Source organism: Cupressus sempervirens, chromosome 10 (assembly GCF_028749045.1).
Source record: "Cupressus sempervirens isolate cs-2001-9-10 chromosome 10, ASM2874904v1, whole genome shotgun sequence".
Taxonomy (NCBI): Eukaryota; Viridiplantae; Streptophyta; class Pinopsida; order Cupressales; family Cupressaceae; genus Cupressus; species Cupressus sempervirens.
Genome location: NC_143127.1, coordinates 172,718,867 through 172,732,695, shown reverse-complemented (window position 1 = coordinate 172,732,695; position 13,829 = coordinate 172,718,867). Strand labels below are relative to the sequence as shown.

Below are 13,829 nucleotides of genomic sequence, written 5' to 3'. Positions count from 1 at the left end.
CCATTATAACCCAAGGACACAATAACCCAGGGTCACAATAACCCATGGTCAAAATAACCCATGGACAAAATAACCCATGGAAAAAATAGCCCATAGTCATTCTAGATCAAGTTATTATGCTTAAAAAGGGATTGTGAGGCACCATAGAGGATATTTAGGTCATTTTTAGACCATATATCCATTATATACCCCTAAAATAGCCTTAAAACATCTTTAATATGCTTAGATAACTTAAAAAATGGTAAATAATTATAAAAATAAAGAAAAATTCGTGGGAATAAGCTAAATAAGAGTTATTATGAAAAGATGTAAGTCAAAAGACATTATGAAGAGGCATTAAGAGGATATATAAAGTGGTAAAATTAAGAGCTTAGAGAAGTAAAGGAAGGAAGAAGGGGAGAAGAATGAAGAGTGTGTAGAGTAATAAGAAAAAGAGAAATCAAAATTCATAAAAAAAAAATCTCCTTATTATATACATGAGGAGACTTTGCAATCCATAATTGATTATTTTGAAGACACATGGATTGGAAGACTAACTAGAAGAGGCAATAGATGGTCACCCAAGTTTCCAATCACAATGTCACTAATACATTTGGCATCGATTTGCGACAGCCAAGTGTCAGAATTGAGATGCAAATGTGTCGCCACTGTGACGACAGCAGACGTCATTGTTTTTTAGTCACAAATTACGACGTCTATTCTTGGACGTTGCAATTTTGACACCTATCTGTCACAAGCTCAACATTCTATCCCATCATTGCTCCCGTCACAATGGATGTGGTTCCCGTCGCAATTTTGACGTCTTCACCATGCATTGCGACAGGGTGGCATCGACATCTGCCCACGGCTTCGCTGAGGCGGGAGCCTTTACAGTTCTTCCATGGGCATCGCACTTGCGACGTCCATGGAAACTTGCGACGGTGCTAGCGACGCGGTAGCGTTGCTGTCGATGCCGCTGGCCGTTGCAATGTTTGCGAATGTGTCGCAATTGCAATGCGAAATCATCAATTGTGACAGTGTCGCTATGCACGCGATGCTTATTTTGTTGCAATGCGCATGCAGATGTCATAATTGCGATGTTGATGGTTAGCAATATGGCGGGGCCACTGTGGCGACGATGCCAACTGCCGTTTCTGCCACAAGCATCATCTTTAGTTGCTAGCTTTAGCAATGTGTTCGCAGTCATGATGTCGAGCAGTTGTATTGCTCCTTCATCAAATGCGATTGCCCATAGCTCCCCAGTGTGGTCTTGCAATTATAGGCAGACCATGTAGCTATAATTGCATTCCGTAAATTGCTTGTCGCATTTTTTATTGTACCATTCTTCATTTGCATTTTCAAAAAACTTTTTCTTTTTTTATTTCCTGCCACTTGGTTGGGGCAAGCCGGGTAGGATAGCTTGTCTGTGTTGACCTCTATAATGGTTGCTTTCATGATGCACTTTATAGCACAAGTAGAACGCACAGTTTGATCATGTATGTCATGAATTGTCATTCTCAATATTGCAGGAGCTTGTGGGGCATAGCTAATCGATGGCTCACCGTTGTCCTTAACATTGTCATCAAACCATGACTTTAACTCCACTGTCTCTGGAATTTGGAGATTGATCATCAGTTGTGTATTACCCGTGGTGTTGAGTACTCTTCCATTGAACTTAGTAACACGGCCTCCCTTAACCACTAGAACTGTAGTGTCTTGCAAGTAGAAGCTTTGTTGCAATTCACTGCCCACTTGCTCGGCTGCTGAGCCCCAAAGCGTCAGATCAATGGGCCTACAAGTCATATCAAGCAATTGGATGGCCCACCGAGAAACTTCCATTCCATTTGCTCTTCTTATCGTGGAGGTTGGTTGTACACATATTGTTTGCCGGTGCCCTGTTGTTGCTCCCTCGACTGGTGTTGGAGATGGTAATGACATCCTCTCGATCTTCTGACTCCATTACGCAGCTAAATGAAATATATATTCTCGCCTTTTTTCTACCCATGCTTCTAGAATTTATACTTTTTACTATAACATTGTAATTCTCATAAGGTGTAGCTTGCTAAAGAATCACTGGTATGAGGATGAAGCTCCATGGGTTGTGCCAATAGAGATATATACAAGCTTGCTTTAATTTATATCAATAACCAAGTGTCAAATTAAATCATAGTAATAGGAATCAGACATTGAAGTTAGTGAATTACAGGACCATACTATCTTAAACAGAAGAACAAAACACACACATCATTATATGTAAAATCGAGCTTGTTACAATTAAAGAATAAAAATGGAATTTGAATAAGATGATGAGATGCTAATTAATTACAAAACACCTAAAGAAAATTTTGCAATGCAAAATATGAAGTTCAATGAAGTGGCTCATACACCCGCCTATGTAGATGTAATTTATCCGAACTTTAATGGATCCCATCAGAAAGACCCCAGTGTGAAACAATAGCTCGCTTGGAGGTCACACAATCTGACACAGCCACCAGTAAAGACATGCAAACTAAATTTCTCGGCCATCACAAGCAGTAGCGTGAGGATTTCAGGGTAGAATGGTTTTGGTATAAGTTTTCAGAGGTTGACAACCTCAAGGATCCTGCAGAATAATGATGTAGAAGGGTGGATTGGTAGAACTAAACAATCCAAGAGACCAATACCTACAACAACTAAATTTAGGCCAATGAAGGCATGGAACAATATTACACAGCCCTAACTAGATATTGTCAATGTTTTCATCATTTGACTGCTCAAGGTTAAAGAGCACAGAAGAGATAAGGAACACAAACTCAATAGTAAAATCGAGACTCCAAATCTATAACAAATTTGTACACTAGTATTAAACAGGGACGAAGGCTAAAAATCCAAATTTCACAACAGAAGAAGCTATCAAACCAAATTAGAAGACCATAGAGCATGGAATCGCATAATGGCATTTTACCTAAATCACCAAAGAGAACTCCAAACACTATTGTCCACCTCTCCTACCGTCGTCCCCATTCCTGTAAGAGGTAACAAAGAACGATGTAAGAAAAGTTATTGAGAAGCAAAAAACATGCATTCTTTCTAAATGACAACAATCACACTTATCTATTCTAAATTTTATTAGTTCTTTAAATCCACTTGTTGCACAATCTTCACAGAAGCAATTCCATTTAGTAGTATGGATTGCAAGAACTTGCAATCTCTAAGAGAACTCTTTGGACAGGTCCATAAAAATATTTAATATGAGTATGTTTGTGTAGGTTCTGAAGCTGAGTATCCCACAAATTTGATAATTTTTTGAAATGAGCCACTATTACTTTCCAAACAATACACTGTAGAAACCTGCAATGAAATGCAAGTTATCTAAAGAAGAAAAAAATTCTTGTGGAAGAGCTACCTTAACAATTCAGACAAAATGGGTATTAGCAAAATTCTGATCCAACCGGAATCCAATGCATTAATTACATAGTTACAAGAAAACCATCCAAACAGCTAGATATGTGGTTTTTAAAATCCAATCTCAATTGACAAATTGTTTTTTGAGGCAGGTTATTAAGAGATTTAGTTTTCATCAAATCAGAACCAAGCACATGGATGAACTACTCGTTAACCCCAACCATGCACATTGTTATTTATAAATTAAATGTATTTTGTAGTATTTGGGGTTGATAGGCATGTAGCATCTTACATCCTCCCAAAATCAATAGCGTATTGGTTGCCCACATTTATGCTGACATGTCACAGAAACCAACCAATATCAATGTAGAAACAACCAAAGAAAACTAGGCCCTTATTGGCACAATTTGTGTGGCAAGTGAAGGAATCAGGGATTAAGCTGCACAAAATATGGTAGAATAAAAATACAATGTCCATGTAAGATTTGGGGTTTTGATGAAATAGTTCTTATTGCCCGGATATGGGACCAAACTGACGTGGAAGTAGCCATTGATGATGTTGAAAACAATTGTTGTTTAATTTGAGCAGCTGCCAAAGAATGTGGGCATACCAGCCATACAGGGCATTGTGTTGCAAATTCATGTTCTTTATAATATATAATATGATCATTGGGACAAGCATGTATTGCTTCATACTCTATTCCAATATCTTTCATAACAACAGTTAATTCTCGATATGAGCGAGGTAGAATATTTGATGATGGTAACAGAAACTCGCCTATCAATCTACAACAAAAAATATAAGTTGTTAATATAAAAAATATTAGTGGTACATTATTCACCCTTTGTTAACTATAAAGACATATATGACATACCTTAACATACATGACATTGTTATGTTGGATAAACCATTCATAACCTTCAAGTTCAACAACAACAATACAACAGAGAGAAGAGTTGTTTGGGAGTCTTTGTATAGGGACTCGTATGCCTTCTGAAGTAGAGGTACATCGAGGCTATCATCATCATCATGATCAGATACGCTTGGACTAGATGTGTCATGGATCAATGTATTTATACCATCCTCTTCAATTGTGTTTTCTGGCGCATGATCGTCATCTTCCATGGGATCATTATCTTCACCTTGGATATTTGCACCTCCATGTTCCTCCACTTCGAAAACCATATTCTTTAGATTGTTGTGGTTCATATCATGTACTTCCCTAGGAAGATCAACCTATATAAAATTGATTAACATAAATAAACCATGATCATCAACTCATCATCAAGTGATTTCATATGTATATAAATTGTTAAAATGATATAATGAACGACTTACCAGTGGATGATAGTCATGCCCCCCTTCAATGTGACCATTCTCCCTACAATGTCTCTTAACTATTTTGATTAGCAGTCTTCTACAGTTTAAGCCCTTACAAATATTGCAAGGACAATAACATTTTCCATCACCTTTTCTTTTCAAGTTAGACCACAATCTAGCGATTGTCTCCCTGTTTTGTTCTTCACTTATATTATTTGACATGATCGTTCTTTGCAGAAAGCAAAAATTGGGCTATGAAAACTTCGGTCTACAACTTTCACAAACTAAGAAAAACTGTTGAAAGTACACAAATCTTCTTAGACCTAGCTAAATACTTTAATATTTTAAAAATACTTTTTTTGACTTTATTCCTAAGATTATTTGTAAAACTTTGACCAACCACCTGAAGGTCTTATTTCAAGAGACCTTACAACATTAAGCCATTAAAACCAATTTCAAAACATATAAGCTAAAAGTCAACTTAAAATATACATTAGAATTTAAAAAAAAACAATTTTCATACTCAAGCGCGCAGCTATAACTTGTGCAACGGCCTTCTTGCTTAGCTGTAGAAGCTCTCCAGCAATCAAATTATACAAACTACAAGGCCTAACAAAAATTTGAAAACATATAAGCTACAAGTCTAGTTAAAATATATATTAGATTAGATTCAACAATAGCAAGTAATGTTATTCAGAATTAGATTCAACAAACCTTAGCAGTGTAAATAGCCATCTCCTCTAAACTGGACTCCAGACACGAGCTGGAATTCACATACTCTTCCCCTAAAGGTATCCTGAAGAGAAAAAGCCACTATTCTTGAGTTTGTGAATTGCACCTCGAGATGAATGAAGCTTAAAGGGAATGAAAATTGTTTTCATACATTTAAATCAGGATGTAATATTTATTCATAAGTATATACCTTGCAAGCACTTAAAATTGTTGTTATATGTGTTGCGGGAAAAGAAGAAGTTTATACTTATGTGTATAGACACACTTCCTGTATGCGATCCAAAGCTCGAATGTTATCAAGTGTGTCCAATGATGGGGAGAGACCTCTATGCAAGACGAAGATCTGCAATGAAACAAAAGAAAAGAAAAATTTCTTATAGTAAGAACAAGTTTGTTGTGCTGCACTGGGTACCAACAAAATAGTGTATAATATCTTTTTCTTTACCTAGCTTTCAATTCAGCATGAGAGCCTTTAATAGAAAAGTCAAGTTGATAACATATTTAACAAGAGCTGCAGGGCAACATAGTTCCTACGTAAGTCCAAGAAAATGTGTGAGGATTGACATAGATTTGCGTAAGTCCAAGAAGATGTGTGAGCATTGACATAGATTTTGTGAACATTTTCTATGTAATGAAGATTTTACTGCAAATGGAATGAACCTAGGGATCGATTGGTAAACTAATTATTTGTATCAAATGGTGTAAAATTGAAACTAAAACCATTTCAACTGGCCACGCCACTCATGGACTGTTCCTCCATATGTTATAACACTTTCATCATATATCACAAATATGAAATAGAATATGTAGCACATTGAAATAAAGCATTAAAAGATAGCGTCTAAATGTAATTAAATATATGGAACTGGTTATAAGAATTTGTACAAATCAATCAGGATGGGTTGAAATCAGTGCATCTTACTTCAACATTTCATGTAACACAGCCAAATCCAAAAGAAATCTCACAGACAAACTACCTGAGATTTATAACCTTTATCTTCCAATATCCAATGGCTCCTTATAGGCATTAATACAAAGAAGCCAACTATCAAAAACTGTGGCAGTGATAAACAGTTTGAAAAATAAAATTGTATTAGGTATAAATAAAAAACAGTGAAAATGGTGTAGACTTGTAGCCAAAAGATAACACAGTGAAAATTGATGAGCTCTTTGTTATCACCCACCTCAAAGAAACGTGCATATCAACTCCAAGTGTCAAATCTCAGCTGTAAGTGCAACAATGCAAGTTTTCATCTGTGTAACTTGTCTTTCTGCTACAGTCAATGCTGATACATCCTGCTTTAACATAAATAGATTAGTCACCAAACAAATTATCAAGAGACCCTATGGTCATCGTCATGATTATTTGCTAAGACAATTTCAACATCAAAGCCTCTAATATGAATATAGAGGATCATAACTAGATCCCATATGATTGTCATAGAGTGAGATCTGAAACATTGTGATTCAAAAAACATATACAATCTCTTCTAGAAACAACATCAAGTAAAATCTTGGATAGCAAAAAAATTGTTATGTATAACAGAAAGTTGTTTTAAAATAAACTTAAGCAATTTTTAATTCACCAAAGTTTTTGCTAAGCCCACATTTGTCAACTGTGTAAGGAACCTCATATGATGCTGCGAGGAATGTGTTGATGAAGCCAAAAAATGTGATTTTTTGATGAATCACTAATTGCCAATGTTCATGATTATGTAATTGTGAAGGACATGTCTGAATTGTATCTACTCTGATTTACAATCAATTTTCATCCTATCACTATGAAAAATGGTAGTGTGACGTTGCTTGTATTAAAAAAGGGATGTTGCTTGTCAATCTTACTGAGGGTACTAACCCCAAATCCCTATAAGGGACATTGCCTCTTGACCCTTTTAGGTTGCCCCCAAATTTTCTCAACAATTGGGTTGCTGCCATCAAGAAAACCCATAGTTAAAGAAAGTGGTTAGACCAACCATCGACCAAAAAGCATACAACAACACCATCAATGACTACCCAAAAATCAGATCCTATATGGACAAACAGACATCATCCATCTATTTGCAAAAAGCTGCTATAAATGAGACAGTGTAAGTCGGATATAAAGAGGAAATGTTCCACTTGGAGCCAAATTGAGGGCCAAGTAATATTTACACATCAGAAAACTAGATACAAAACATATATAAACAAGTGCCATGTTGAAATATCTATATTTCTCAACCCATGTAGTGAACATCACTCATTGCTCCTTTCAGGCTTTTTGTCAACCAAATGGCTGTTTCTCTTGGGGAGACTTTACCACGTCCAAAAGGCCTCAAAACTATGCCAAGTTCTTCTAGTCTCTGCTGTTGGAGTAATTGTGCACTAAGCTCTAGCAAGCCTTCAAGAGATTTTTCTCTTTGTTGATATGATTTAAGATCTATTCCTCCTTTTACTCGTTTTTGAGAATAATCAGAATCTCTGCTGGAGGTTGAGGTTGTCTTAAGGTGTTGATCTGCAATATGATGGCCAGTAACAGTTGTCCCCATGGGAATTGATAGGACATCTAGATCATTATTGTCTGCATCTAAAAATGAATCCACATCTATTCTTCCTTGCAGCAAGCTGCTCACAGTTCCTCTCTCTGACTCAGCTTGATCTGTACCAACTCGAAAAGAACTATGTCTAATTACATGAATAACATCATTGAAGGCTGGTTTCACGTGAACAGAAGCAGGAGCTTTTGCATTGATCTGGATTGTGCACTTCTCCTATGTTCTATCATAGTTTGCATCATCCTTATCTGAACCTGAGCTTGATGAGGTGGACCTTTCTAAACATAATCCATATGGGCTACTCTCTACTCTCAAATGACAACTTTCTTCTCCAGGAATGTCTAAGCGAGTACCCTTAACACGTTGTTTTGCAGTGGGCAGAAAAATTTCAGAAGGGGCTATGGAGAACTTCGCAATTCGATCAAGTTTGGGTGCATTAACTGATACATCAGGAGACTGCATAGCTTGAAGACCTGAATATTTTTTTCTGTTAGAATACCACAAAGTGGCAGCTTTAGAAACATAAGGTGACTCAGTAGTTGCATCTTCTGGAGTAAGTTTTGATCTCTCAGTGAGTGCTTCAATTCTTCCAAATGAAGATGTTGATGAGCGTGAAGTTAAATAAGATTTTCGTGGCCTAGGTGTTACACATTCATTGTTAATAGCTTTTACTTTAGGTGTTCCATTCTAAGGACTGTTAGTAATGAATGTAGGTCATGAAACTGATGGCTTTGTTGGTAGGGGCAGGGAGGCCCTACGACTAGAAATATCTGGAGTTGAACCTGGTACACAAGATGGACGTTGAGATTGTTTTGTGTGTGAATATTTACCATCCAATTTTGGTGTCAAGACAACTCATGGTGAAGGTTCTTCGTAGGGTAGCTATCAAATTTATGACTCAAGTTAACATTACATTTAAGATAACAAAAGAGAATTGTAGAAATAATAAGAATTTGGAACTTATAGATTGCCTGCCTTGAGTAAGATGTGCCTTCTTTACAGAATTTGTTTTTACTCTAGGAGTGGGAAAAACTCAATCAGGGGTCTGAGGGCTTCCCACTCCAATAATCTCTTTTGCAAGTCACTTTTTTGCATTTGCAGGAGAGCTTTTCTTATGAACCATGGGGTGCTTTACTTCTTTATTTCTATCTACAAGACTTTCCGGATTTTCTGCAAGAAGGCTATGGCCACAATGCCTATCCAATGGAACATCCTCTGAACACAAATTTGATTCCTCTGGTTCTTGCACAGCTAAATATTTATTTTAAAAAACCTGCTTGGAAGATTTTGGTAATTCCTTTCCTGTGTATGACCATGTACCTTCACTTCCAATGTTATGTGAAAGGCTATCTTGCAATGCGCCTTTCCTTTCAGAAGAACCCTGTGTCGCGCGATTTCATTCAAATGAGGATTTTTGGCTTTTTTTTTTCTCTTATATCTCGCTGGCGTCACAATTGCAACGCTTGCCATCGCAATTGCGACGACATGGGGCTAAAATTGAAAAAAAAAAGCCAAAACCACATTACCTTTTCTTGCCGTCGCAAATTGACCCCTAATGTATTAGTGTGTGGAAATGCTATTCAGCTATTCAAGATGATCTTCTCAAAACTAATAATTCTATTGAGGGATGGCATAGAGGATTTAGTGAATTGCTTCAATCATCGCATAGCTCAATCTAGAGATTCATCAAAGCAGTGAAAAAAGAATAGGGTCACCAAGAGAATAAAATAGAGAAATATATGGCTAGACACACTACACAACCAAGCAAGAAAAAATATTGTGAACTCAAAGAAATACTAAAAAAGACTAGTTGATGGTTATGACAATAATAATATTTTAGATTATATAAGAGGCATTGCTCATAATTTGACACTTTAATTGAAAATTCAAATAAATTTTTTTCTTAGAAATATACCTATAATTTATAAATTTTGTTTTCCTTTCTCTATAGTCTTATGGGATTATTTTTTCCATGGGTTATTTTGACTCTGGGTTATTTTGGATTGGGTTATTATGACCCTGGGTTATTTTGTCCTTGGGTTAATATGGTTGGGTTATTTTGTCCAGGGTTATTTTGGTCGAGTTATTATGTCCTGTAATCCCCTCCAATGGATCAAAAGGCCTACTCCCCAATTCAATGCATTCATATAATGTGCATCTCTATCTCTTGCATTTGGCCTAAACTTATTTGGAATGACATTCAAATTAATCACAAGTCTAGCAAGAAAAGTGAAAATACATTCACCTTCATGCTTCTTAATGTTATTTAACCTTTGTATTGCTACCATTGGATAATTTTTCCTACCATATTGCTTGAAGAAGACATCACACAATTAACCCACAAAAGAGACAATACATGAAGGAAAAATTAGAAAAAAATCCCTTATATCAAGAATGCACAAAGCACTTCATCGTAACATCCTCATTATAAACTTCAAATTCTTCCAACTAATCTAAAAATTGTTGAATATGTTGATTAGCTAAAACTAATTCATCTCCACTATAATGTGGAAAATATTCAATAACATCATGTGGTATTTCACTTTAGGGCTTATCAACATTGCAAAATATCAATGGTCCATAAAAACCCATAGAGAAAAAATGTAGAGGACTCCCTACACGATACAACTTAGGTGAACCCATACTTAATTCTTACATAAAATTTTCAACCAAAAGATTTTCCCACATCTAAAAAAATCTGAAAAGAAATTACAGCAGCATGTTCTTCTCTATCAACACATTTCTCATGCTTCACTCATGAACTTTAACAAGTTGAAAATATGAGGTATGGTAAAATTACTTTGATGTATTGCATACACCAATGACTCTAAAGATGGAAAATATTGCTGATCCTTGAAACTTGTAGCCCCTTCTTACTTCAAGATGATTGTAGCTCACACACAAATCTAAACTAGGATGTAGCTCCAACATATGCTATGTGTCAATTTCTTCAAATCTTTACAACATGGAATGTTGTGGTAACTTTCAGCATTGGTTAGAGACAAGAGTTGCCACCCAATATGAAATTGGGGCCAAATTTTTAATAGATCTTGCACAAGTCTACAAGAATCACTTGTATATGTGGCACAAGAAAAAAATGCATAAAATGTTCCCAATAACTCACAAACTTTCTCACCTAACAAGGAAGATTTAATTCAATTTTATGTAGTTTAATGGATAACTCACCGTGCTACAATATGACAGATCTAGTGTATAAAATTTGTATTATCAATTCTAGCATATCTAAACATCAATTTCTTCACTTATCTCGAGTAGAGTTTCCATTTTTTGGTTCCTCATTTAATGGTTTTTAAATAATTAGGAAAGATTAAAAAACACACATCTAAGGGTAGTTCATTCCTATGATGGATGCATTCAAATATAACCTGAGCCAAATAAAAAGGCAACAATCTTTCTACACTTCAGGCTCTGTAGAACGTAGGCAAGCATACCTTAGATTTATTAATGTCACCAGTGGTAAAACATAAATCTAAATCTATACAAAATAGATAATATCTTAATCTTCTACACTTATGCAATACAATAGGTATCAAATATCTAGTCATGCAACATCTGAGTTCACAAGCTAAGTGAGGGTCTTCTTTTCAACTCTACAAACATAAAAGGGAAAGTGTTTTTTTTAAAAGATTGCATCAAGAACTATAGAAAGAAAATATCAAAATATATCCAACATCTACAATTAATATTGGTATCTTATCTCCATTGGGAACCTAAGATATAAGACACAATACTACTTTCATAAAAAGGTTTCTATCATAGAATTAGATCTAAGATATGTTGCCTTACAACATTCTTTATCAACACTTAATTGTTCACGATTCTTATCACAATCCATGTAAATACTTCATCAATTTGTATTCATCACCAAGTTATTGATTCCTTGAAACAAAGAAAAGAAAAGAAACATATACCTCACAACAAGAAACAAAATGAGCCAAATTCTTTATTCATTCATTTGGAGAGATCTAAACAATATCATTTTATTTATTGAAAATCCTTGTTATCTTTATTATACAATGAACTATGAGTCAAAAAATATAAGAAACCCTACAAAGACTCAACTAAATCCATTAATGCACTCAAGAAACTATACAATATGTTCTTCTAGACATGAAAACTTGTTGGAAAAGGTGGAAACACAACAACATAAAATTTTCCCAAGCAGGAACCAACCCTGTACAATGAGAAATGAAGAGAAGATATAGAAGAATGAAGATGGAAAAATCTGATCTCTGGATTCCAAATTTAACCTTCATTTTGCATTTGATGTTATAACAAAGTCTCTCTCATCTCTCCCTAACTAAAAACCAAACCAAATCTCATCATTGTTTGCAACAAACTCAGAAAATTGATGCAGGAGCATCTTGCATGGGAAAATTATTTAAAGAAAAAAAAAAAATTGGAGGAGAGAGAAAGTGATGAAAATTAGAGGAAAAAAATAAATAAATAAAAAGGGAAAAAGGAGAAAAATAAAAAAAGGAGACATTTCTATTTTCGAGGTGCATAGGTGGCACAAATAGAAAAAAATAAAATAAAATTGATTGTCATTCCATTTATCGAGGTGTGTTGGTGGAATTCTAGAAAGTTATGGATATTGTAGAAGGTTATGGGAGTTGTAGAAGGTTGTGGATATTGTGTAGGTGGAATTATAGAAGGTTGTGGATAAGTCATGCATTAGATGGTAAGTGCCTATTTAAGCAAGGCATATGAGCATTTCTGATCAAGCTGGAAGTAGAAGCTTTGGAAGGTGAAAGCTTCAAGGTGTGAAAGTTGTGGAAGGTGTGAAAGCTTGGGAAGGTGAAATATTTGGAAGGAAAAGGCTTCAAGGTGTGAAGACTTCAAGGTGTGAAAGAGAAGGAGGAAGTGAAGAGTGAGTTTTTTTGAGTTTGTGGACAGAGCGCCGAATGTGAGGCAGTTTACAGCAGGATTGTGGTGGACTTGTGAGTGTGTAGATAGAGCGCCAAATGTGAGGCAGTTTACGCTTGAATCTTGGATAAAGTTGGAGAAGAGCTAGTGACTACGGTTTAGAAACAAGGAGGTTGCTTGGTGGCTTGCGAGCACAAGTTGAGATTTAAGAGGTTTCTACTAGAGTGTGGGTCTGGGCTAGCTTGGGTTTGGATTGGATCTTGAGAGATCTTGCAGAAATGTTATTGTAATTGCTATTGGATTTTCAAGTATAATAAAATTGTTTGAAATATTTTGTCATCTCGTTGTCTCCATATTGTTGCATTCTTGGTTGTGAGTTGGTAAGGGTGGTGCGTACCTTCATCGAGTGGTATCAGAGCGTACCTTCGTCAATGGTATCAAAGCATACCTTCATCAAGTGGTATCAGAGCAGGAGTTCCTAAGTGTACAAATAGATCGTTGAAGTGTGAGGTAGTTTGTACCAGGACCTTGGATGGGTGAAGTTTATTAGAGTGAGAGTTCCTGAGTGTGTAGACAGATCGCTGAAGCTGAGGCAGTTTGCACCAGGTCCTTGGGAGGACATGCAGATTGATCGATGGATCTGGAGTTGGAAGACTTGACTTGTTGAGGCATGATAGCAGAGAGCTTGTGGATTGCAGATCCGTTGTCCTAGACTTGTGATGTGGTTCCTGATTACTCATGCGAGGTGGTAGGTTGCGATTTGACTTGCAAACAATTCAAGGTTATCACAAGGAGTGTGGGAAGGATTTGTTGCAGAGGGTTTATGAAGATCTTGGGAGATGGCTTGAAGAGGATTGGACCCTAAGATGATTACAAAAATTCATGATATAGTGGAGAGGAATTTTTCTAAGATGTTTTATCGGTTGGATGCTAGATTGGTTGATCAAGCTAAGAAGGTCAAGGTGGAAGAGGTTGGTTTTCCTAATCAATTTGTGG

At 36.0% G+C, this 13,829-nt stretch overlaps 1 pseudogene; it reads right to left on the bottom strand.

Annotated features, from left to right (window-relative positions):
* Positions 1 to 7,628: 7,628 nt before the first annotated feature.
* LOC149533180 (uncharacterized) overlaps positions 7,629 to 13,829 on the bottom strand; it is a 50,675-nt pseudogene continuing 44,474 nt past the window's right edge.